Source organism: Canis aureus, chromosome 2, assembly GCF_053574225.1.
Source record: "Canis aureus isolate CA01 chromosome 2, VMU_Caureus_v.1.0, whole genome shotgun sequence".
NCBI lineage: Eukaryota > Metazoa > Chordata > Mammalia > Carnivora > Canidae > Canis > Canis aureus.
In genome coordinates, this window is record NC_135612.1 from 1,179,243 (window position 1) to 1,205,582 (window position 26,340).

Below are 26,340 nucleotides of genomic sequence, written 5' to 3' on the forward strand. Positions count from 1 at the left end.
AAAATAAATGGACACCATTTGAACATTTTTGAGATTTCAAAAATGAAGGTACTGGTGAGGATGAGGAACAATGAGAATGGGGATTTTTTTTTTTTTACATGATTGAGGAGAGTTTAAATTGGTACATTACTTTGCAGAGCATTTGACAACATTTGTTAAAATTGAATACTCATGCAGCCTTTGACCCAAATGTATCACTGCTAAGTTTATACCTTAAAGTAGGGGGTGGGCAGACTTTTTCTGTAAAAGACTAGAAAACAAATATTTTCAGCTTTGCAAACCAGACACTCTGTTACAACTAACTACTCAACTTCACCACTGTAGTGTGAAGGCACCCACAGACGTATATAAACAAATGAGCATGGCTGCATCCCAATAAAACTTTATTGACAAAAACAGGTGGAAGGCCGGATTTGGCCCACAGGCATGGTTTCTGACTCCTGCCCTTAAGAAACAACCATGTACACAAAGATAAATGCACAAGAATGTTCTTAAGAGCATTGTTGGTAATAGAAAAAATTAGAAACAGCCTAAAGTCCATCACTAGAAAAATGAACAAATGAAGAGTTATATATATGTATGTGCAATCAAATGCTATAATAGAAAAAAATGAACAAGAACACCATCATTGTTGATAAATCTCACATGTTTAAATAAGGATGCAGACAGAATTACACTATTTAAAGTTTTAAATATACAAAGCAATTAGACATTGTTTTGAGATACATACATGTAATAAAAATACAAGACCATTTTGAGGAAGACAAACACCAAATTCAGGGTAATGATAACCTATATGGAGAGTAAGGTAGTGGGGGAGGGTGTGGGGGGATATGTTGGAGACTTAAATTGCAATTTAATGCTTTATTTCTTAAGCTCTCGGAGGATACACAAATGTGTAAATGAGTGCTTATACTATATCCTAGACTTTTTTGTATGCCTCAAATATTTTATGATTGAAAAAAATTCTAGGGCTTTTAATTTCGAATGCCTTTGCATTGGACTGTAGCTTTTGACCCATTATTGATATGCAGCTGCAATTACCTTGTATCTTACTGTCACATTCAATGGTGCGGCCCACATATTCCATCCCTGGGGTCTGTTTGATTGCACATTTTTAACATAAAAACATTTGTGCTGGACAATGAAAATGCTTTCAAGAGCTTTGGTCTTTCAGTGACACTGATTTGTGATTGGAACAGGTTGCTATGGAAAAATTGCTGGCTGAGGGGAGAAAGGGTTTTTAGGATTTTGTTTTTTCATTTATTCTTCTTTAGATACTTTACCGTGACTTCAGTTTTTCTGCCTAGATTCCATGGTTTCATTGTTCTGTGTTTTTCTCTTTGAACATTCTAGTAAGAGATTCACCAACAGTCTTTGTCCTTCATTTCACATCTTAGCCGGATGAGTTTAGGTTCACCAAGTCCTCCAGGTTAGGTGACTTTCTTGTTCTCCAGAGAGGATGAGACAAATTGGAAATGCCTTCTACATGGGGAATTGATTAAGTTCAGACTTTTCCCACATTGGAAAGATGCTGATTTGGATTCATAGTCATGATATGAGTCAGCCGCAGCTGGGAACATATTGTCCACTTACAGTGAGCTGTTCCATACTTGGGGAAGGTGACAGACTCTCAGGGCAGGAGAGAGAAGTATTGGATTTGTTTTAGCATTTAGGAATTTTTTCCATGAAGACATGCCTTGGACTACCACTCACTTTTGCATGGCCCTAAGGCACAGCTGTCTGGGAAGGATTCTTGTTTTTGTCCCTACTGGGCACATAAGACAAATGGTCTTTGAACTTGATAGAACTGAAATATCCAGGAGAAATTCTAGCCAACTGATTGTTGACCTAGAAGCAAACACCATCAGGGCATCTCTGATATAGCAGCTATACAGGCAGGGTTGAATTACCACAGAGACGGGAAGAATATATTTTGTATGGTTGTTGCGCTAAAACAGTGAGAATTAATTTCAGTGTGAATCGGCTAGTGTTTATCCAACACACTGCATTCTATTTTCTCCACAGCTGTTCACTGCCATACATTTCTGATCCAAAATACAAAGTTGTCCAAAAACTGTGGAACACACTGACCTGATCTTCTCACTGGGGAAATATCTTTACAGGAAAGATGAGATTATTAGAAAAAGGCTTTTGTGGGAAATTAAATATTTCTGGATTTATAGGGAAAATTAGTTTCCTACCTCTCTCGATGGCAATTTATCTTCATTATTAAAATCTGAGACTAACCAATGTGTTTTCCAACAAATGTAACTTTGATAGTCAAAGAATTGAATAGGGCTCTTAAAAACTGAAATGGCAGCAAATACTGATTTATAAATTATGAGTAATGAGAATGAGGGTCACCAATATGGAATATAAAGTATAAACATTTGAACTGGTGATACATTGAGTAAAGAGGTCTAGAAAAGTCTCAGCAACTCCTAACAAGGCATATTTAGGGCAGCCCGGGTGGCTCAGCAGTTTAGTACTGACTTCAGCCCAGGGCGTGACCCCGGGGTCCCAGGATCAAGTCTCACCTCGGGCTCCCTGCATGGAGCCTGCTTCTCCCTCTGCTTGTGTCTCTAGAGCCTCTCTCTCTCTCTCTCTCTCTCTGTCTGTCATGAATACATAAATAAAATATTTTTTAAAAAGCATATTTAAAAGACATTAAGAAAGAGGGATGCCCGGGTGGCTCAGCAGTTGAGCATCTGCCTTTGGCCCAGGGCGTGATCCTGGAGGCCCCGGGATCGAGTCCCACGTCCGGCTCCCTGCAAGTCGCCTGTTTCTCCTTCTGCCTGTGTCTCTGCCTCTCTCTCTCTCATGAATAAATAAATAAAATCTTAAAAAAAATAATAAAAAGAAATGGGGAGGAGAGTGGGGGATGGAGTGACTGGGTGATGGGCACTGAGGAGGGCCCTTGATGGGATGAGCCCTGGGTGTTATACGTTGGCAAATTTAATTTAAATAAAAATTTTTTAAATGTTTAGTTACTTTCAGATGTACATGATAACTAAAATGTGCTATTAAAATATTGCTTCCTTAGATTCCTTATGTTAAGGTACATATAAAAAAGTAAAAATTACCACAACAATGCACTATTCCGAGAAATGGTCACCTCTTAGAAGGAGAAAGAGTATAATGTATATAATGTATTGATTAAGAGCCTAATGTTTGTAGCTAGGTTCTAACCTCTATAGATGCCACCATGGCAGTTTCTCTGTGAGATTTATTTTTTGCATCTGTAAAGAACAGATTAAAATAATCACTTCATAGATTTGTTGTAAGGACTTAATAAGATAATATGAAACAGTGTAATTCCTGGCACTGCCAATCAACACTCAATTAATACCTGTTATGATTACATTATATAATTGTAATGTCACATTTCTTACTAATAGTACTAAGGTAGACAATTCAGTTCTTAATTGAAAGAGCACAGAATCTGAATTAATGAGATCTGAATTAGGGAAGTTTTTCTCTAGAAAGTTTGTCTTTTTAGATCTCCAAAGACAATGTTTTAATTAATGTTAAAGCATTTTAAAGTAGCTACTGTGTGCGGACAGCTATGAAATATTGCAGAGGAAGAAACACAAGAACAGGGACTTCCATAGTCTTACATTATTCCTTTGAATGTTGTATACCTTTTAAAAGGTCAAGGTTATGCTTGTTGAGAACATTTAAGCTATAAACTGTGCTTCTGAGTATTACAAATAGCCAATGCCATAGGAGAATTAAAGTTTATTAGCTAAATTATATTGTAGAAAGATATTTGGAGTAATAGTGTGGAGGTTAGCATTTTCTTATTTTTCTTTGTTACAAGAAATTTTATGTTTCTCGGTTGATTGGGTTTGATTTTGGCTTCCCAGTTGGTTGACCACAAAACTCTAGAGGATGTATGATTGGAAGGAGGAGCAGAAATAATTTTGGTGGAAATTGGAGCTACTCTTCGGGTGGAGGTGAGGTCTATGGGAATTTATTTCTTAGTTGGGAAGGAGGGTCAAGAGGAAATACACTGCCCCTCTGCATAGTTGTCAGCCCCTTAAAGAGAAAAAAAAAGGCTCCGACAGAGGTGGTACTGAGTCGCGTCCATATACTGAAAAGGATGAGAATAGGAGAAGTGGGAGGAGAAAAATGACCAATTCCATATAACAACTGGGAAGTTTTCAGGGGACTTATCTTTTACTATGGTCTAAGAAACTCATGCATTGTGTATAAAACAAAAAACTGTATTTCACGGTGGTGGTATTCAGACCGTGTGAGACTTAATATGATTCGGCTATTGTTGATGCGCTGCTATAAACATGGTGTGTGTGTCCCTTTGAATCAGGATTTTTGGTTAAATACCTAGTAGTACAGTTTCTGGGCCATAGGGTAGCCCTATTTTCAACTTTCTGAGGACCCTCCACACTGTTCTCCAGAGTGGCTGCATCAGCTTGCATTCCCACCAACAGCATAAGAGGGCCCCCCTCTCTCCACATCCTCCCTAACACCTGTTGTTCCTTGTGGTGTTGATTTTATCCATTCTGATGGGTGTGAGGTGATACCTGACTGTAGTTTTGATTTGTATTTCCCTGATGATGAGGGTTGTGGACACACTTTTCATGTCTCTTAGCCATCTGTATGTCTTTGAAAAGTGTCGGTGTCTTCTGCTCACTTTTTAACTGAGTTATTTGTTTTTTGAGTGTTCAGTTTGGTAAGTTATTTATTTTGGATTTTAACCCTTTATCAGTTATGTCAATTTCAAACATCTTCTCCCTTCTATAGGTTGCGGTATAGTTTTGTTGATTCTTTCCTTTGCTGTGCAGAAGCTTTTTATCTTGACAAAGTCCCAATAGTTCATTTTTGCTTTTGTTTCCCTCGCCTTAGGAGACTTACTGGTAGGAAGTTGCTAAGGCCAATGTCAAAGGAGTTCTTGCCTGTGTTCTTTTCTAGGATTTTTATGGTTTTAGGCCTCAGATTTAGACCTTTAATCCATTTTTGTTTTTTTTGTTTTTTATTTTTTTTTTATTTATGGTAGTCACACACAGAGAGAGAGAGAGGCAGAGACATAGGCAGAGGGAGAAGCAGGCTCTATGCACCGGGAACCCGATGTGGGATTCGATCCGGGGTCTCCAGGATCACTCCCTGGGCCAAAGGCAGGCACCAAACCACTGCGCCACCCAGGGATCCCTCCATTTTGAATTTAGTTTTGTGTTGGTGTAAGAAAGTCGTCCAGTTTCATTCTTCTGTTTGTTGCTGTTCTGTTTTCCCAACATCATTTGTTGAAGAGATTTTTATCCATTGAATTTTCTCTCCTGCTTTGTCAAAGATTAATCGAGCATATAGTAATGGATTTATTTCTGAATTTTCTGTTCTATTGATTCATGTGTCTATTTTTGTGCTGTACCATACTGTCTTGAGGACTACAGCTTTGTAATATGACTTGAAGTCCAGTATTGTGATGCCTTCAGCTTTGCTTTTCTTTTCCAAGATGGCTTTGGCTCTTTGGGGTCTTTTGTGGTTCCATACAAATTGTAGGATTGTTTGTTCTAGCCCTTTATAAACCTTCTGCCAAAAAAAAAAAAAAATTATAAGTACAAGCAATTGGAAAAGCAATATCATTTTCTCCTGGAAACTTCATTGTGCTTATTACCAACTTTCAACTAATCTCTTCCTTTCATTAAGATAGAAGTTTAAGAAATGATTAAGTAGAAACAATAAAAAAGAAAGATAGACAACATGAAAGTGCTTTAAAATCCATAGTTCTACACATGTGCAAATTAACATTGTGGAGAACTTCAGTGCAAGACCAGCACTTAACTTCATAAACATTTGTCATTTGTGATGTTGGCAGTACTTTGTCAAGGTTCATTTGAGGATCTGGTGTTTTTTTAGAGCAGCTGGTGGCATAAATTCTGTGCCTATTTTGTTGTGAAAGAAACTAAAGCACAAAGGAAATCGAATTAGGTTGACAAGATCTCACCAATGGATGATTAGAATTGGCAATTCCAGATGGGTAAGTTATTCTCACTAACTCTTAAAAATTTAGTTCTTCTTACATACATGTGTGTTATGTGACATCACAGTCTCTTCAGAGAGTTTCTTCTCCTTCACTCTCAGTCCATTTGGTTCAAGTGGGGCTCACACCAGGTAACTCTAGGGTTGGGGATATATTTCAGATCAGATTAATGACTGAACCACTTGTCCTTGGTCATAGTGATTGGTTCAGAGTTGGTCAGAGGGTCTACAGTAAGCTAATGCTATCTAAATGGGCTTCCTAAACTGGTTTATATATTTTCCATCTTTTTACAGAAACCCTGAGAATAAAACAGATACTGAGGAAAACAGGGCTGTGAAACAGAGAGAAACACAGTGTCCTAATGATATCATGTAAGACCCTGGATCCAACTATTCCAGAGCCAAATTCAGCTCTTACATTCCTAGTTCTATGTGTCAACAATTTCATTTTTGTGGTTAATTTATTTTGAAGTTGGTGTCTGTCATTTCCAACAAAAATACTCTCCTGTATTTGTTTTCCTCTCTTCTTCTACCTTTCCTTTTTCATTTTCCTTCCCTTTCCTTTTTATCCTTTCTTCTCTTCCTTTCCCCCTTACTTAAAGGTCCTCAAAAGAAACTGTAGCAAAAAGGATCAGGCCATTCAAGGCATTGAAAACTAGGATAAATGTTGGACTTGATCATGTATAGCCTAAAGCTTTTATATTTTGGAAATAAATAGCATGACAAGAGTTGTACATTAGGGTGATTACTCTGGTAGAAGTGCACAGTAAACATTCATGAAGGAAGAGAATTACATACATGAAGAGCCATCAGGGTGTTGTCCAACTTACAAGGAAGAGTCCTTGTCGTGGAGTGTTAATCTACTGGAATAGGGATATAGGGATAAGGAGAGTTGAAGATGATCCTGAATTTTGAGTATATAATCACTAGGACTTCAGTGCAACAAAGGATTATTGTAAATAGGGAAATGGCAGGGGAGGTGAACTCATTGAAAGTTGAGTTTTGTTCTTGCTGAATCTGAGTGCAGGCTTGAAGAAACAGGTTTGGAATTCAGACACTTCATTGCTGAAAATACCAACTTGGACATCCTCCAGTTCAAAGTGATCCTAGACATTGTGGGCTAACAGAGAATGTTTTAGACAGTAGAATGTATTTCACAAAAAGAAGCATCACTGGAGCCTAATATATAGTCACAAGTGTTAGCTGTTATTATTGTTGAAGAGTGAGTAATAGTAGGGTGCTTTATTAACGTGGTACTGAATTAACCAGGGGACAGAATGGAGATGCAAAAGGGGTGCAGTTGTCAAAGCTGCACAGAAAGTGGAACATGCACACTTGCTGTTATTTGATAGCACAAACTGCTCTGCCATGAATAAAGGACACCTGCAGTGTTGCAGATGTAGTACAATGCAGCCAAGACACCAGGAAAAGCAACAGCCTATTTTAAAGACTGTTTTTAACCAGCGTCAGGGATCTGAGTAATGACTCCATCACATGTGATCATGACTCTCACTTATCAGATGGGAATGCTAATCTCATGAGACTTTTTTAAGTGAGAAAAGTTCAGAATACCCACAATTGAGGCAAATACGAATCATTTTTAGTGTTATGTCATTCTCAAATAAAAATATTAAATGATATTAAGTATTGTATAGTAAGCATCAGAAATTAAAATTTTATTAACAAATGACTATCAAATGCTGGCAAACAGTTTTTCCTAAGCTGATTACCATAAAAAAATGTCTTTTGTGAAGCTAGGTTACTAAAATGATTTTTATGAGAATGTAATGCCTTATGGAATTGATCCCTGAGCCCAGGTACTCTTAACACTAAAGCAAAAAAGTTTTATTATTCTACAGAATGTTGGACTAAATGTACCAAGAGTCAAGTCCTGAGTCCATACATGGTGCACATAAATCAGTAATGAGTGAGTTATTGTGTTCATATAGAAGTTAAATATGTTTAGGAAGGAAGATGTAACCAAGTAAGATAGAATCTACGTAGACAATAACAGAATTTAAAGATTTACTTTCCATTGGTTGGAGTCTCTTAGGTCAACCTCTTAAATTACTTTTAAGATAGGAATGCTGTGCCCCAGGCCAGAAACACTAAAATGTTTAGGTATTACTTCCATTCCTAGATGTCCTGTCATAAAATTCTAATACCAGCTTTGTATTCATTAATTATAGAAATGATATGGACTGAATTTTGTCCTCCATCTCCACCACCAAATTCATATGTTGAAATCCTAACCCCCAATATGTCAGAGGGTGATAGTCTTTGGAGACTGAGTCTTTAAAGAGGTAATTAAGTTAAAATGAGGTCATTAGAGTGGGCCTAAACCCAATATGACCAGTGTCCTTATGAGAAGAGGAGGATAGGACACAGACGCACACAGAGGGAAGACCATGTGAAGACACAGGGAAAAGGCCACATCTGCCAGCCAAAGAGAAACCCACCCTAGTGACACCTTGATCTTTGACTTCTAACCTCCAGAATTGTGAGAAAATAAACTTCTTTTGTCTAAGCCACCCACTCTGTGGTACTATGTTATATATAACAGCCCTAGCAAACTAGTACAAAAAAGTATGATTTTGAGCTTTCACTCCAAGTATCAAACTCTTGATTATAACGAGATAATTAAACAACCAGAAAACAAGCCTTCTGATTCTCAGGTAATTTTTAGTGATTTCCTCCTTCTCAATTTGCAATTGCTTTGGCAAAGGGAAGTTTGATGTCCATTTATTGGCTTGTAAATTAGTCCATTCTGGTTTTTCCCAGCAACGACCTTGAGGCAGGAATCAGTTTGTTCCTTATCCCCCCCCCAAAAAAAAAATCACTTTGTAAAACATAAATATACATTGTAGTGTACATTGGGTTAACTTCCCTGGTTGGCAACTCTCTGTGCTTTATGACCAGACTTGATTGCTGGGAGAAACAGGCACTATCTTCATGACTCCCTGGGAGACGACAACCGGGATCTCACGCCTGGAACTCTTGACCGCTGCCCTGTGTGCCTCTTTCCTTGGCTACTTTTTGACCTATAGCCTTTCACGAGAATTAGAACCATGAGTCTAATGGTCTTGCTGAGTTTGAGTCTTCTGGCAAAGTACTAAACCTGAGGGTGGTCTTGAGGAAACTTGAACTTGAATTTGGGGCCAGAGATGGTCTTTAGGAGCTGCTATCCCCCTTCCTGCCTTGCATTAAGTGTCAGTAATGCAGGTGGTCTTGTGTACTCCCGACCTTGGCACTTTTTTCTCTCTCTGAGCCAAGGCCCATCTGTGGAGTAGCTGGTGGTGGGCGATAGGGAAAGCCACACCTATTGTTCTTCCCTCCAGGGCTTCTGCAAGTTGTAAGGGGAGGGAGCTAGAGGTCTACTGAGTTCTTTCCTTGTGGGCCTGGAACACGGGGAGATACACAACGAGACACCCTGATCCCCCTTGTTTATAGAACCTCATACCTGCTATTACTTGTGATGGCAGGGAGGTGACGGCGGCTACCTAGGGGGCTGGTGGGGTCGAGGGCATGACGTTCAAATCAGGAAGCAGAAAAAGGAGGGAATGGTATTTCAATAATTTTCATTTTATGTTTTCTTTTATCCCCATCCTTAAACTCAATTCTGTTTTTGGTATCTCACAGTCCTCTTTCAAGTGAGGTATATTAGACAGCTTTATCACAAAAGGCTGGATACCTTAAATCAGGTTTTCAATTTGTGAAACAAGTGAATCTACTTTAGAGGAGTTTTGGGGGTTTATTTTTTAAATGAAAACCTACTATACTGTGCTCGATGAGTGGCTAGCAATGGGAATTCTTGGAGTGAATTAATTCAGATTTGAATATATGGTTGACTTCCATAGTTGCAGGTATATTCTATGTTGTACACATGTTGTGGTTATGTTTTTATAAAGTTGACACTTACACTGAATTAGTGACTACGGAACCATTGCCTGTAGGGAAGATACATGGCTAGGTTCCTGCAAACCTCTGGTCACCGCATTTTGTCAGCTGATCAGTAGACAGCCTTACTTCATGCATGCTTCTGTATAAAGACACCTTTTTTAATAAATTGTTGATTCAGTAACTCTGTACTTATGGCCAGTAACACCATTACGTATGCCTCAGAGCAGCTTATCTAACACGTTTATTTTCTCTCCAAAGCACATCACAGCCTTTTTGTACTCGGGAAACTAGACAGCATTTTGACACTATTCTTGGGGCCCTTTTAAGTAGTAAACTCACCAACACGAAGTTCAAAACTGTGAAAACTGTACACTAAATAGATCACGAGAAGGATACCACCTTACAGTCTGAGGGCTGAAACAGAAGACCGACCGTTGCCTTGTTTGACCTCAGCTGGGAACTTGCACATGGGGGCAACTCAGATTTTTTGCACTCTGTGCACACCCACTAAGGACCACAAAAGTGCTGCGAGTATTGATTTGGGGCCTCCACATTTTAGCAAGTAGGCAAATCCACAAATAATGAGAATTGACTGTATCATTGGAGGAAAATGCTGATTGCCATGAAATATCTTTAAAAGGAAATTGGTATTTTGGTTATGACATTCACGTCTCTGTAAGAAACAAGAGCTTCTTACCTTTTTCCCCATCTTTCCAAAAGGAACAAGGCTGGAATCTCTGCACCTTTGACCTATTTAATGTGTCAGATGTGTGCTATGGGAAGTTTACCAGTCTTTGTGAGGAATTTGGTGTGTCTGCCAGGTGGCATTCCGTCCTGGAGGATGTGAGGACAGGGGTAGAATAGGAATGAACAGGGTGGTGTCTAGGTACTATTGACAAAAAAAAAAAAAAAAACAACAGAGTCTATCTTGGATAGATTATGAGGAAGGTAGTAGGATGGGAACCCCTCCAGTGATGGCCTAGTCCAGACTGCGTTTCAGCCACTGTAAGGCATTGGCAGTAGGCCTCCACTCTTTTTGTTCCCCAGTAAATACTGTTTCTTCATATTTGTTATAGAGATGCCATCGTCCCTGTTAATTGTTCCATCAAAAACTTCTGAGCCCATGACCTCCAGGCTGCTGACGGCAGTGGATGGGGCCTTCAGTCAGGAAAGCAACCGTGGCAGCCAGTCCTCATGGAAGGCTTTTGGCACTCGAAGTTCTGCTCTAAGTCCTTTAGGTGTTTAAGGCATCTCATCCTTACCATGGGCCTTTGAGGTCGGAAATAGTAAATAGTATCACTCCCAGTTTGTGGATGAAAAGCACGAGGCACAGGTTAGGTAATTTGCTCTAGAAGACCTACATAGAGTAAGTGACAGATTTAAGACTCAAGCAAGGCCATCTGCTTAAGGAGCCAATACTCTTCTATGTTCTTTCTCAAGGAAGAAGCAAACTTAGAAAAATTTTAAGTTCAAATTTGTCTGGATGCTAAGATTATGCAGCTTTTAGTTCAATTTAAAAAAACCTAATCTATTACGAAATAAAACGAAAATAGGATGCAGGTACTGACAATATCCCACAGTGTAGATTTGGGTAGTTTGGGTTTCTAAGATAATGACGCAGTAGCATTCAGTAACATGACGACCCTCTTGTGCAGCAGTGGGGAGAGGATGCAAGGATGTGTTTGCGAAGGTCTTTGTATCATAGGCGAGGAGTATGGACAAAGGAATGGAGCGTCCAGTGAGGCAGAGAGTGAGGGTCAAGAGCCTGGTACCCTGGGGGAGGATGGCCAGAGAGTAGTGCTACTACGGGAACTCAGAGGCTACAGCCAGGGCGACTGGTAATCCAAGAAGGGCTGGACAGACACGAGGCCAGGGGAACCCCTGGGGGAATGCTGAACCAGAGAGAAGTCAGGAGGCAGGGGGTAGAGGTGGAGATTAGATTACAGGGGCGAGAGGGGGCAGCCAGAAATGGGTGCAGAAGTCAGCACGAGGAGCATTCCAAAAGGGACGACTAAGAAGTCAAGCATCAGAGGTCGATCTAGGCCAGTTTGTCTGCAACAGGCAGCTGGGTTGGAGCCCCAGACTGGGGGGCCCAGGGAGCCCTCGAGGGTGTGGAGGAGAGGCGGTAGGACGGGAGGAGAGGCCGATGGGGCGCAGGGATGGGAGCAGAGAAGCCAGAAGTGTGCCCTTTACACATTTCTGGATAGACTTGGGGACCTGGGCAGAGATGTCCCTTTGCTTGGGGGACACAGATGGTCCTTCAGTTACCCAAGGGTCCTACTTTAGAGTTCACGTGGTTGCTTTATCTTTAACCAGAGCTATGTCTTCCAAAACTTCGTTGCTGTCTGGGGGGAGGAAGGATGTTTAATGTTTCTTTCCCCTGTACGCAGGAAGATAGCTGGGCCTTACTTGGACACTCGTTCCCTGTGTAAAAGATGGTTTTGGCAGGGGAGAATGGGGCAAGTGTTGAGAGCTCGGTGGGGGGACTTTGTATTTGAAAAGGAGAGTAGGAACGCTCATTACTTTATGCCGGGGAGGAGGTCATAAAAAGGATCAAAAAGGCCTGAACACTTCAACTTTGATTCATCCGCTCGGTGAGTTGTGGTGGAGCACAGTGACCCAGCGCAGGGTCCTGCTACCCGTGGGGGTTACTCTAGCACGAAAGAGGATGGACCCCTGGACTCCTGAGGCTACGTTAACTTCTCTTCTTAAGGTTCTCTCCTTAATTTTTGGCGTCCTTTAAAACTGAAAACCTCGATGTGCGGGAGTGTAACTTCTAAGCTCTGTTGTAATGTCATCAGGGTGATAGTAAGATTTTTTTCCCCCTTAATTACATAAGACCCTCTCCCCTGAAGGTGAAGGATACTATTCTTCTGAAGGGGCATTACTATTGCCCGTTATCTTGTAAAGATATTGATCCTGGAGTAGGAACAGACAGAGAAGTAGACCCTGGACCACAGGGGAGGAGAACCCGTTCTCTGGGGGCCTCAGGCAAGTCTGGTGTCTAAGAATATGTCTATTGAGGGTTCCATGGAAGCAGCTCTCAGGTGAGTCAGGGACACCTGGCTGGGCCTGGAGCTGCTGGCTTTGAAAGAAGCCATGGCTAATAGGATTGTGATTTACTTTCTTTGCCATATTCCAGTGACTTTTCTATGCACCTGGAGTAGAAAATTGGCCAGAAGTTGTCTCTTGGTCTCTGCTGTCTCTGCAGGGGATTAGGGGGATTTATCGTCGTGCATTTGGGGTACAGAGTGAGGGCGGCATGGCAATGGCTGCTGTACTGGGTTGAACAACACCCCTTCCCCAAATTCATGTCATCCCCAGAAGCTCAGAATAGGAATTCATTTGGAAATAGGGCAATTGTGGTTGTGATTAGTTAAGATGGTCACACTCCTTAATCCAGTATGACTGGTGCAGAGACAGAAGAGAACAGTGTGGAAGACAAAGATGAGGCAAAGCCTAGCGTGATGTGCCGATGAGCCGTGCGGCACCAGGATTGCCAGCAGCCTCCAGAAACTAGGAAGAGGCAAGATGGGTTTCCGTCCTAGAGACTCCAGAGAAAGCCTGGCCCTCCGGAGTCCGTGGTCTCGCCCTCTAGCCTCTGCAACCGTGAGCGTCCACGTCTGTTGTTCCAGCCACCTGGTTTGTGGCCCTTGGCTGTGGCAGCTGCAGGAAACTGCTACAGATGCCTATTCGCACGTGCCCGGAACCTATCATGGAATTGACAGAAAGGGAACTGTGTTCTCTTAGGATGTACATCTTTACATTTTTGAAAAAAGGGATGGACCTAACAATCGTAGTCTACATTTTGAATGTAATCTTTGCAGGAATAATCTTACCTCAACCAGGTGTGAGCTTACCCCACACACACTTCAATTTTTATTCCATCGGGATGGCGGAAACTTAGTCAAGCTTCCCTCGTGCCCTCACCTCCCAGAACGGACAGCTACACTTCAAAGTACGTGTGTGGTGAGTTCTACGGTGCGTCTGCCTGGGCAGCGGCTTCCCCCGGGAGCGCCCATCCTCTGCCCTGGGTCTCAGGCCTCGGTCTCTGTGGGTCAACGCTGAGATTGTCCTATTCCTTCTCTCCTGGCCCTCCAGGTCCCTGGGTGTCCTCGGCTAAGTTCAAACCACGCTGGGGTACGGAGGGCTCGGAGGTGGTGTCGGGGGGCCTATTTCTTATACTCAGTAGACAATTTCTCTCTTTCTGTGTTTGGGCATTAGCTTGGAATAATTCTTTTTATATCTGCTTTCTGTTGTCACCTCTGAGCCACGCAGTAATGACCACAGCCTGGCTGCTCTGAGTGTAAGGTGGGGAAGGGGAAAGTGGAGAAATTTTGGGAAACTGTCAGTTAGTTTTCAAAAATGCTGTATGTCTACATTTCTATTCTAGAAAAATAGTTACTAAAACTATTCCCCCCCCCCAAAAAAAAATCCTACAGAAGTATTCTTTCTTTTCTAGGTGGCCGTCTCCTGCTCCTCCTACCCACCCGCCTCAATCATGCTTTGGGTCTCCATCCAGAACGTGTTCTTCGAGGACAGTAACTCCCACAGGGAAAGCAGCATCTGGCCATGTGGGTGATCTATTCTCCAGCCTCTCGAAGTTGTGTAGGTAAGTCTGGCTAAGTTACTGCCTCCCTCATCTGGGGGTTGCTGCTTATTCCCCCAGGAAGTTCTCTGTCCTTCCAAGACAGTCCTTTTGTCTCCAGGTTGCTCAACCACCTGCACTGACTGGCACAAGGTCCCACCGGGATAAACCTCTGTTGGGCTTCACACAAATCAGCTACTAAGCAGCTCCCTGCTTAAGGCTGGAGGTAGTGTGGGCTGGCTCCTGTCTCACAACTGTAGGCACAGCTTGCTTCACCTGAGAGAAGGCAAGGAAAAGTCTGGGAGCCACTGTCATCTGGCTTGAGGGGGAAGACCGGCTAAGGCCACCAAGGTCTTTTCAGGCCCTGCGTGACTCCTCTCAGGAGCCTCTCTGGTTTCTGAGATCGTCTAAGTCCTCCCCAGCTTCTAGATGAGTAGCTGTGGGTTCTCTATGAGTGCAGTCTACCGTGCAATGTCAGTCTTTCCCCCAGGTAAAGAAACATGAGCGGTGCAGGTGCCCTTAAGCCCTTAGAAATTCTGGGACTGAGCGATACCCTCCAGATGGGTTTTGCGGACTAATCAGATATGGGAAGTTAGGAAAGCTGTAGGTGAGAATCTCTCACATCAGAGAAAATATGGAGCTTGGACCGTTGGGGGCAATGGGTGTGGATGAGAAAGACTGTAGTCATTTTGTCCTTGACCCAGATGGCAATATGCTCTCTTAATAAAGGTTTACAGGTCATGGGCTAACCATGTAAGGGGTTAGCTAACAGAAGAAACCAGGAAGGCGTCTGAACAGATTTACCAGCTATTGGGGCCAATGCGTAGTTGTAGCGTCAGAATTCCGTCCACCTGAAACTTGACCGCTCCAGGATTGCTCCGTAATTCCTTGATTTATTTTCTTTAGGGGATCCCTTTTTTAGATACCAGATACTTTCCTAAACGATAGTGTATCTCATTCGTACTAAGTGAACTAAAAAAAAGCATTTGTGTTCTCACTTGAATCCGAGTTAAAAAGGCAGGCTGCCTTCCGGGGGCGGGGGAAGCCGGGAGCATGGTAAAGGAGCAAGAATCAAGGACAGGGCGTCATGGCGACGGAGGGAGAAGGTGGGGTTCCTCACATACCTGCTTGCACACCTTTCTTTCCATAAATCCCATTTCTGCTCAAGTCTTAAATGGTTGGTGGTTTGATTTTTAAGAGGCAAAAAAGTTGTGATACTAAGCAGTCCGAGGTATTCTAGGCATGTCGGAGTTGGCCCAGCCCCAGGACAGAACCGTCTACCTTACGTGACATGTGACATCGCCCGGTTGGGGCAAGTCCTAATCAACTGCTATATGATCTTCCTACTTATTCAGGAGTATGGGATTTCCTTCACTTGATTTTAGGGCTTAACAGAAGGATAGAATCCAGGGACTGGAGTCAAGAGGGCTTGGCTTCCTTGGCTGTGTTGGCTGCATCGTCGGTGAAGTAGTTGACTTTTAGCTCGCATGGGTATGCTACCTTGGGGTCCTACAAACCAGATACTGATATTTCAAAATTCCCTGTAAGAGGATTTTTTTCATTACACCAAATATGTGAGAGGAAACATTCACCTGAAGTATTAAAACAAAAAATCTTAAAAGGGGGGAGCAGGTTTTCGTGTAATGGGAAACAAGAAACTAATCATTTTGGAGAAAACCACTCATCTTTGAGTAAATGTGTGTGAGTCCTATTTTGCTCCTGATGGCGCATTGGTAATTCCTGACTTGTACCATTTCTGACTTGAAATCTAAGTCTAAACTTAGATACTTCAGATTACTCAGATAGTGGATGTGGCTGAGTCTCTGTAGGATGGCTGTGGTATTTTGAGTATAGTGCTGGATTATTTTGATCATTCATGCTAATACGTTCATTCAGTGTATTGTGGCATCCACACTAGTGGTTCCCTGTGTTCTAAAGAACATTGACGTCCCAAGGAATATGGATATTTTTGTTGAGGGCGGGGGAGGAGCATAGAGGGGACAGTCTGTAGTCACATTAAATTTGAGAAATTCTGGGTTAAGCAAAAGCTAAGCAGATTTCTTTGTGAAAGACCTCTCCAAAGTCTTTAGTTTGCTGTATGTGTCTTTTGAATGTCTACCTCAGCCCTCCCCTTTGGGTAGAACATCTGTTAATATCATTCAGGATGCTTTTTCTGTAAGAGAGTTAGGGAAACACCACTCAATTCTAAGCATACAATGAAATGCAATTGTTTAATCATGACCAGAGGGATTTTAGCCTCTCGCCAGATGGTTGTGAAAGTAAAGCCCCAGAGCAACTGTTACCTCTTTTTTTGGAAGGCCTTGTGAGAAGGATGTCTCTTTATCTCAGAGAGCATTATACAGTCCTTGTAAGAAGGAAAAGGAACCCGAGGACCCTGTAATTCTCTGGTTTTAGAATGCAGTCTTTTACAACCTTTTTACCAATTAAGGCACCTTTGTCTGAAAATGTTAGACCAAATCTTAAAAAGCGTCTTTGCTACCTACCATCGTGCAACGATTTCCCCGATATATAGTGGGTTAAAATAACAAATGTCTCACAGTTTCTGTGAGTGGGGAGTTCGGGAGTGACTTAGCTGGAGTGTTCTTGCCAAGAATCCCTCATGAAGTTGTATCTCAGGACATAGGCAGAGGCTGCAGTCATCTCAGGGCCTGACAGGGGGTGGGAGTTCTGCTTCCGAGACGACTCCCCTACCTGTCTGTTGGCAGGTGACCTCGGTCCTTTGTGATGTGTGCTTCCCCTTAGGTTGCTTGTGTGTCCCCATCCTGTGATAGCTAGCTTCAGTCACCAGGAGTGACCCGGGGGAGAGCAGGAGGAGGAAGCCAAGGTGCCTTTCGAGATCCGGTGTCTGAGGCTGCATAATGTCACCCTGCTTTATTCTATTTGTTAGAAATGAGTTCCTGAGTCCAGCTCACCTTCGAGGGAGGAGATTTAGGCTTCCCCTCCTGTGAGGAAAAGAGTGAAAGGGTTGTGGACACATGTTAAAGCTACCACAGAAGGTTTAAACGACAAGGATGTGAGAAGGGGCAACATGGGGCAGTGCCTGGGCTTCTCTAGTTCATCATATCGGTGCCGTCACCAGGGATCCAAGTGCTTCCCATCTTCCATCCTGCCGTGCTCGCTGACTTGGCTTTGTGTTCAGGTTAGTTCCCTGCACAGTGACCGAATGACTGCACAAGTTCTGGCTGTCCTGTCCAGCTGCAGTAATAGCCAGAAGAACAAATGGATGGCATCTTCCTTGTAACGTGATTTTTTTAAAATTTTTATTTATTTATGATAGTCACAGAGAGAGAGAGAGAGAGAGGCAGAGACACAGGCAGAGGGAGAAGCAGGCTCCATGCAGGGAGCCTGACGTGGGATTCGATCCCGGGTCTCCAGGATCGCGCCCTGGGCCAAAGGCAGGCGCTAAACCGCTGCGCCACCCAGGGATCCCAACTTTTTGTTTTTTTCCATTAGGAAACCTCTCCTGGGAGCTCATAGTGGTTTCCTGTCTTGCCAGGAGGTCAGAACTGCATCATATATGCGCAAGACTGAACCAATCACAGGCAAGAGGAGTGGGATTGCTATGAGTGACTTAGGTAGACTTTCGTAGATTCGGGGTCGGGATATGTGCCCTGAAGTGATCCTGAAGCAGATGAGAGCTCCCTTTACAAGGAAGAGTGGAAATGACTACTGAGCTGACAGTGACCAGGTAGCTTGTTCTGGATTCTTCGCCTCTTTCCATAATGGTCTTCCAGTCACCACGCCACTCGTACAGGGCACCATCGCCCCTTTTGCAGAATATAAAGGCTTATCCTTTAGACGGAAGATCGAGTCTAGGGAACCCCTCAATAGTTCTTTATATAAAACTCATTCTAGTTAAAAAATATTTTAAAATTTCAGGAAATGTAATCTCAAGACACATCTTTAATCATATTCAATGTGTTGTTGGAAAAGAGGGGTTAGTTATTAAACTAAATCCACCACTCACAAGGCAACTATTAATCATTTGGGATGGGGTGCAGCCTCCATTTCTTCTCATTTGGGGTTAATAACGGAGTAAAATTCGCCATTTGTCTATGGAAGCCTAACACTGAAAGAGAAATCTTGAGCTGTGAATTAAATGGTCTGGTATTGAATTGGTTGTCATATATTGTCTTTCCCCTGTGTTTCGTACTCCTCGATGCTCTTGCTGAATTAGGGCCCAGTATAAGGCATTGCTCTTGCCTCTTTATGCTCCCGAGACCTGCAGAGCTATTCAGGGTTTCAGCATTGCTCACCCAAGGTGAAATCTCCCCAGCAGTCTGTCCTGTCTCAGCTTTAATCTGTTTTAGTCATTTCATGGAGTTTTACAATTGCTGGACGACTGCCTGAGACAAATTGAAGGGAACTAAAGGGAGAGGAAAAAGCAAAAATAATCTGCCCCTCTTGGGAAGAAGGCTAAACTTGATTAGTTCAAAGGAATTTAGTTAGGTGCTTTGCATTTAGTAGGTTTTTCTTCCTTCCTACCTTCCTTCCTTCCCTCCCTCCCTCATTCATTCATTCATTCACTCACTTATTTAGCTTTGAGTCTACCTAAGAGCTTCAGTTTTCAGTCACTCGAGGAGCAAGTGAATGACTGGGAGTGGAAAACATTGTTGGACACCCAGGAATTGCCCTGATAAATTGAGTAACAGGAGATCCAGTACACAAAATTAATTCCCTGAGGAATTTGCCAGCACTTAAAATGTGTAAACGTTGCTGTGCAGATTTCTCATTTCCTATAGAATTCTGTGTCAGTCATGCACATGTTAAGAGAAAGAAAGATTTTAAAAAATACAATTTGACAGCAGTCGGGGAATATAACTTAAACTCGTCTCTATATTTGTGACCGGTACAAGCTCCTTAGAGCATGTGGTAAGGGAAGGTCCTTGCCCAGAGGGCAGACCTCTGCAGAGGCCCTGAGGCTGACGACAGGGTTAGCTGGAGGAGGAAGGACCCCTTCATTCCTCATCCCACTGACTCTTCCCCCTTTTAAAATAAGGTTTTGGCAAAATTCCTTACTCTTTTAAAGTTTGCCTTAAAGTTTTGCTCCAAAAGGCATAGCAAAGGCATAGCACTTTATAAAATACTCCTATCGTTTTACAAGTGCAATGTTTTGCCAAGATCCACTTGGATCCAGAGGCATTTTGGACCCCATAAAAATGTAAGCCTCCACCTGTTCATCAACCCAGGAGCCCTTTCCTCCTCTTCCTTGTAAAGGGAACTCGAATCTGTTTCAGTGTCCACCTCAGGACAGATCTGCTGGCCCCCCAGCCCAGGACTGTGTCTGGGTCTGTGTAAGGGACTCCTGGCTCCTGGAGAGAATCCCACTCCTCCTGCCTACTATTTGCTTGGTGTTGAGCATGTGATGGAGTTATTTTTACTTGCAAAGACAGTGGGTAAATAAATGTATCATCTAAAATACTATGACCCTTTGCTAAATGATTCTATTCCTTCTACTGGGGAAGGGTTGTGGAGAAGTGTCGCCCACTCTGCCACATTGGCCCTGATTGGCTCTAACTCTAGACAGAAAACATATACATTTATTACATTTATCCTAATAGAAAATACACGTCTAATGACTTAAACAGTGCCATGTCAGATGTTTTTCCAGAATAGGGGTGTGTGTGCTAAACTGGAACACACACTCCAGGAGGTATGTGACCATTTTCCAGTGAGTATGTAAGCTGGGATTGTTTTAAGGAATAAACTCCATTCTTTAACTTCTAAATGTATTCTTCCTTAAATTGGCCGCCTCGGAATGTCTGTGGTCTATGGGTTCTCTCTTCCCATCTTCCCTTTTCTAGCTACTTGACATCCAAAATCTGACCATGAGGCATTGTTCAGAACTAACCATCAAACTGCCAAAGGGACAAGTGGAGGCTTTACGGCCCACCAGGAGCATTGTGTGTGTGTGAGAGAGAGAGAAAAGAGCTTCTAATGGAAAAATCTTAAGGAAGAAACACATTCTTTCATCAGCTTCCAAACTTAAGGAAACTTGCTTCCGTTATCTTTCAGAGTTGAGACTCAGAAGTCAGATGGTTAACCAAGAACACAGATTAATACACACGTTGCAATTCAAATACCATGTCAGATATTTTTTCTGACAAAAATGAAGTCGGTTTTGCCCGACCAATTTGAAACTGAGAACTTTGTCATTTCCCTCCTAATGACAATTTCTATAAATTAAAAAAGCTAAAGCCAAGACCTCAAGATCTTGAGGAAAATATATTTAAAGCCTATATGTTATATGCAAGAAATCACAACCTTCTTAACTATTTAATTATATGATAAAAATTCTAGATGTTAAAAGTCTGTGGGGCACCGATCGTTGGCAAAATTCTTTTAGGGGATGGATGACCAAAAATATTTGAAGACTGCTACTCCAGAAATGCCATGTTATCTCAGATTGAGATACCCCTTGGCAAAATTGCCAAGTAAGGAAGACTCTGGCATTTATCCCTCCTTCTCTCTCCACTTTGTCTTTCCTCTGGAGTCTTTTGTCTCAAGACTTCTGGCAGCCACAGACGGCAGCCTCAAGGCTGCAGACCTTTCCATAGCTCTTGCTCTTCATGCCATTCTGGGTTTCATTCCCTCAGAGCCCTGCCCTCCAAGAGCATCACTTGACTCATCTTTTAAACTAGTCTACCAGGGTATATAATGGGCACTGGCCATTCTTTTACACCTGCCATCATGTGGTTTGGAAATGTCCCCATCTTCAGAGTCTTGATTGGATGCCAAGCCTATCTTGTGTGATAAAAATCTGAAAGCTCCAGATATTTGCTTCCCTAATTCCTCATATTAACAGACATCATCACTTCTAAACTCTTAACCTGTAGCAACTCAATTGATTCTCAACAATCTCGTGAAGTAGGCGCTATTATCAAATTGGTGCAGTTCAGGAAACTGAAGCACAGAGAGAGAGAGAGAAAGTAACTTGTTCATGATGGTCACACAGCGATCGGAAGAACCAAGATTTGAACCCAAGGAATCTGATTCCAGAATCTAAGCTCTTAGTCACCACGCACAGGTACACAGTCCAAGTTCAGGTATAATCATTGCAGACTTTAATTCAAGAGCTGGTGCTTAAGAAAAGAGGATCTACCTAGGACCAGGGAGAGCCACTGCTCAGTACCTGGACTCTCCCAGGACAGCAGTGACAGCGGGTTTTGGGCTGGCTCCCGAGTGCTGGCCATGTTGAGTGCAGCTTGAAGCGCCAACAGGGGCAGTTGTGGATCACTTCTAGAATGTGCCTGTGATTGTGGCTTTGGCCGTGCAACTCTCTACCTGGTTCTCTGTCTCTTCTGATAGAGGCTTTCCCAGGTCTGTCTAACTATAAACCTCTTCATAGTTATAACTATATACTGTGTATAATATATGGTGATATATATGAACTGTACATTATATCAGCCAGATAGGCTCCTGTCGGCTTGCAGCTAAGGACCCTGACAGTGAGTTTTCAAAGGTGAGGGTGGGTGCATCCCTTGTATCCCTTCCTGGCTTCCAGCAAAACACCCTGCATGAATCAGGCACTGGAAACACAGTTGTTACGTGAATAATGAGCTGATGCACAACAAAGTGTTAGTGGGTGATGATAACTTATAGGGGCAACTCTTCTGGTAATATTAGCATTTAGACGCAAGCCCTTAATGTCCCAAGGCACTGGCTGTAACCCACTAATGGGTCCTGAAATCAATTTAGTTGGTTGCTGCTAGCATTTAACAATGAATAGATTCATTTATAACAGAAAACATAAGAAAATAGAGTGTATCACAGATAAGAAGAACAACTATTTCATGAAACATTTGTTTTGATTGTGTTTAAGTGTTTAGTACGTGTGAACCTGTCTGGCGGTATATTGGGTTGTGGGGTTACTATGGGCTGAAATGTTTGAAAACCATGGCCGTGGGGTTCAGATGACTAATGGTCGGTGTGGTACATCTCCTGACGAAAGAGCAATGGGAAGGATTGAGAGACAGGATCTGAATTGTCGCAGTGATTACCTGTACTGCAAGATAGAAGGCAGATCCAAGAAACATGAATAATCACTCACACTGTAGGAAGGTGGAAAGAAAAGGTCACAATTCACTTTAGCTCATGCTCACTCCCCTGCTACCTATGTACCTTTTTAGGAAAGATTATTTCTTTTTTATTTTTTTAAGATTTTATTTATTTATTTGAGAAACAGAGAGGCAGAGACCCAGGCAGAGGGAGAAGCAGGCTCCATGCAGGGAGCCCGACGTGGGACTCGATCCTGAGTCTCCAGGATCAGGCCCTGGGCTGAAGGCGGCGCTAAACCACTGAGTCACCTGGCCCGCCCAAGATTGATCATTTCTTAATCGTCCATTCTAGAATATACAGTAGTTAAACCTGTGTGAAAGGCGACTAAAACTTGCAAGTTGGCATGCCTTACTAGTTCTTTTCTCAGATGAATGTTTTGTTGTACATGATGACTAGCACACTTTCAAGTAGGAAATCTTTATAGTAGGGGCGCCGGGGTGGCTCAGTCGGTTGAGCAGCCAGCTTTCGGTTTTGGCTCAGGTCGTGATCTCCCGGGTTGTGGGATGCAGCCACGAGGCAGCTCCACGCTTTGTGGGGAGCCTGCCTGAAGATCCTCTCCCACCGCTCCTCCCTCCACTCGTTCGCTGGCTCTCTCTCTTTCTCTAAAATAAGTCTTTAAAAAAGTATTTACAGTAATTTTCCAATATATCCGTACTTCATACACTGCCTTTTTCTGCTCCCCCTCAGCTTCATTCACGTGTGCACCTTACAGCTTAACAGGGTGGATGTGTGTGTGTGGGTGTGTGTGTGTGTGGATACCCCTCAAATGAGAAGGGTACACCTAGGGAACCAGTCTTCTGCCTCTAACTTGAGCACCCTTGGACATGGCTGCCTGAAGTTTGGGGAAGACTGTCTGCAGTGAGGAGAATGGGCCAGACAGATGCCAAGAAAAACACACAAAAGATACCAGAGCACTGTGCGTGAGTGACATGGACGTGTGCTGGGGAGGGAAGGGCCGACTGAGCCCCAGATGCTCTCAGGCCAGTTCCTCAGCCAGAGCTGTGCCTGCTTCTGTGTCTGTGATTGCCGCCTTTGCAGTCTTACCCCAAAACACCCCAGCCGTATTTTATTTGGCTGGTGTCGTAGGTCAGGTTCCCTGGAGACTAAGTCTGAGATGAGAATTCATGTGCAAGTAATTTAGTAAGGAAGTCTCCCAGGGGAAGCTGGAAGGAAGTGGGGGGAAAGCACCAGGAGGGCAGAGGAAAGGAGAGCACGGTGTGATTTCGGGCCAAGTCCGTGGAGCGTAGGGCTCCCTTGACTGGACTTTCAGGGCCCTGCACCATCTCTCACTGGGTCAGAACTACCTTGGGGGAGCGCAAACTCCCAGGCACGATCTGCTCCCTATGTGTGCCTCTCAACAGCCCCAGGGGGTCCCCAAAGGAAAAGCCATTGACCAGGCCACGGAAGGCAACAGCACAGAGGCTCACAGGGAAAGGCCCGAGGAGTCGGAGGGCGTTGGGCTGGAGGCAGCCTCTGCCAGAGCCAGTCAGAATGGGTTTCTGTGCCTGTAGTTAAGGAGACTTGTTGGTTTTCATACGATATAATCATTTGGTGTTTGTATGGATTGTGAAACGATGACCACAGTAAGTCTAGCTACCATCTGTCACCATATACAAGACTTTTAGGGAATCAGTGGGGAAGGAAAATGAGATTTTTACAAAAATAGGAAGGCTGCTCCCTGAGAGTGGTGTTGGGCACCTTCCTAAGTCCATACCCGTGAAGACTGTACATTCAAGCTTCTCAAGGGTCTCTAACCACCACAGGGGGACATGTTCTGCCTTAAAGATGTGTATTGTGTGAGCAGAGGGCAAGAGGCCAGCACTCCCTTTTCAGTAAGTGCTTCAGCTAAAGACCCAGCAGTGTCCTGCCTGGATGATTCGTCAAGGTGATCCTTGGACCTGAAGTAAGAATATCTCCCTTAGCCTGGTGCCTGCCTACCCTTGCACCTATTTCCATTTCAGCTTTTTTTCCCCCTATCGACTAATTCAAATCTGAGGGTACGAATGACCACCGAATGGTGTTGCTTGTTGACATCCAAGGATGCTTGCATTCCTTGTATCCCCTAATTCAAGCTGGGCATGCTTCCAGTTTTTAAAAATACATCTGTGGCCTGACTGGAGTTTAAGATGCCCTTGTCCATTATTAGGCAATTTTAAAAGCTGGTATTATTTCAGAGGAATCTGTTCTACTTCTCTTATCCTCCACAGTTTGTTAGTCTTTTTTTGCAGTAATAGTACCATCCCTATAATCAGAGCCAGAAACGCGGAAAGGGGAGAACTGGGAAGCTTCCCCTTATCCCTTGTGAAGTGGGAAAGCCTGTGATCAGCACCCGTCCTTTCCCCGTCCTGTTCCATTAGTTCCTTCTTTTGGTTTCTGGTTCCATCTGTTCTGGTCATTGAGTGTCATCACCTTACTTATTGGTCATGTCGGGCCCTAAACGATAGACTCATCCCCCTATTAATCTGGGCAGATGCTCATTTGAATCCTCTTAAACATCCTTTACTCTCATCAAAATGTATCTACCCTGAATTCTATTTATACGAGGTCATTCTTTCCTCTAGGAGATGGCTGGATGCTTTTGTCAACTAGTCTGTGGCAATGGATTGAAGACAACATGCTAGCTCCCCAGCTCCTGCAAATGTTAAGAGGGATATTTTTATAAGACTCCCTCAATGAGGCGGTATGGCACAGTGGAAAGAGCGAAGTCTTGGGTTTGATCCAATGTCACTTTAATTTCAAATCTCTTATTCCCTAAGAGATTACCCATAGCTCCTTAACCTCTCTGAATTTGCCTAACACACCTTTACAAAACTGTAAAAAGGGGATACTAACACTTACCTCCTATATTTGGGAGGGCTACTTAATTAAAATTATAAGAGTTCTCAAGTCAGTGTCTGATACGGAGTAGGTGTCTTAAATACTGCAATTAATATACTAATGATATTGTAAGTCAAATAAGTAACACTGGTCATCTGAACAAATGTTCCTTAGGAAGTCTGTACAGAGGGAAACAAATATAGGATGTGCCTCTTAAATTAGATTGTTTCATGTATGCCCTGTACCAGCTCTTTTATAGTTTATTCATCCACCAGCCAACTATCCATTCATTTATTGTCAACTTATTAATGTATTTATTAGGTACAAAAGGCTGGGTTTGTGCTGTGAAGGACACAAAGATGTGTGGTACCGACTCCCACGTTGGCTTATCACGAGTACGGCAAATAAAGTCTTGATGAAGGGCGCCTGGGGGCTCAGTGGAGGAGCGCCTGCCTTCGACTCAGGGCGTGACCCCGGGGTCCCGGGATCGAGTCCCACATCGGGCTCCATGCATGGAGCCTGCTGCTCCTTCTGCCTGTGTCTCTGCCTCTCTCTGTGTCTCTCGTGAGTAAATAAAATCTTTAAAAATAAAGTCTTGGGGGGTAGTTGGATATTGGAAAGGCAGGAAACTGAGAACATCTCCATCCTCTGTGAAGTTTGTCCATGAAAAGTTCAGAGTCGGAGACAAACCTGTATCTTTCAGAAAAGTTGAGGATCAGGTCATTTTAGATGTATGGAAAGAGTAGATGATGAGTCCTGGCCCGCCGGCAGGGTCCGTGAATGGCACAGCAGATGTGCAACAGACTGGCAGTGAAGGGCACGAGGACAACAGGGGAAGGTGCGAGTGGACGGAGAGGAGAGGCTTAACAAGGAAATCATGCTCATGTGCTCCCTGGAAACGGACCACGCAGACCCTTGCCCGTCTTGGCTTCATTCACTTGCAGGAGTCACACCAG

The 26,340-nt window shown here is 43.1% G+C and overlaps 1 long non-coding RNA gene across 1 annotated transcript in view; it reads left to right on the forward strand.

Moving 5' to 3' along the window:
• LOC144291819 (uncharacterized) overlaps positions 1 to 25,908 on the forward strand; it is a 74,810-nt gene extending 48,902 nt beyond the window's left edge. Inside the window, exons 4-6 of the long non-coding RNA XR_013359375.1 lie at positions 13,728 to 13,869; positions 14,363 to 14,512; positions 25,129 to 25,908. This is a non-coding gene — a long non-coding RNA (uncharacterized LOC144291819). The remainder of the gene's footprint in view (positions 1 to 13,727; positions 13,870 to 14,362; positions 14,513 to 25,128) is intronic.
• Positions 25,909 to 26,340: the final 432 nt, after the last annotated feature.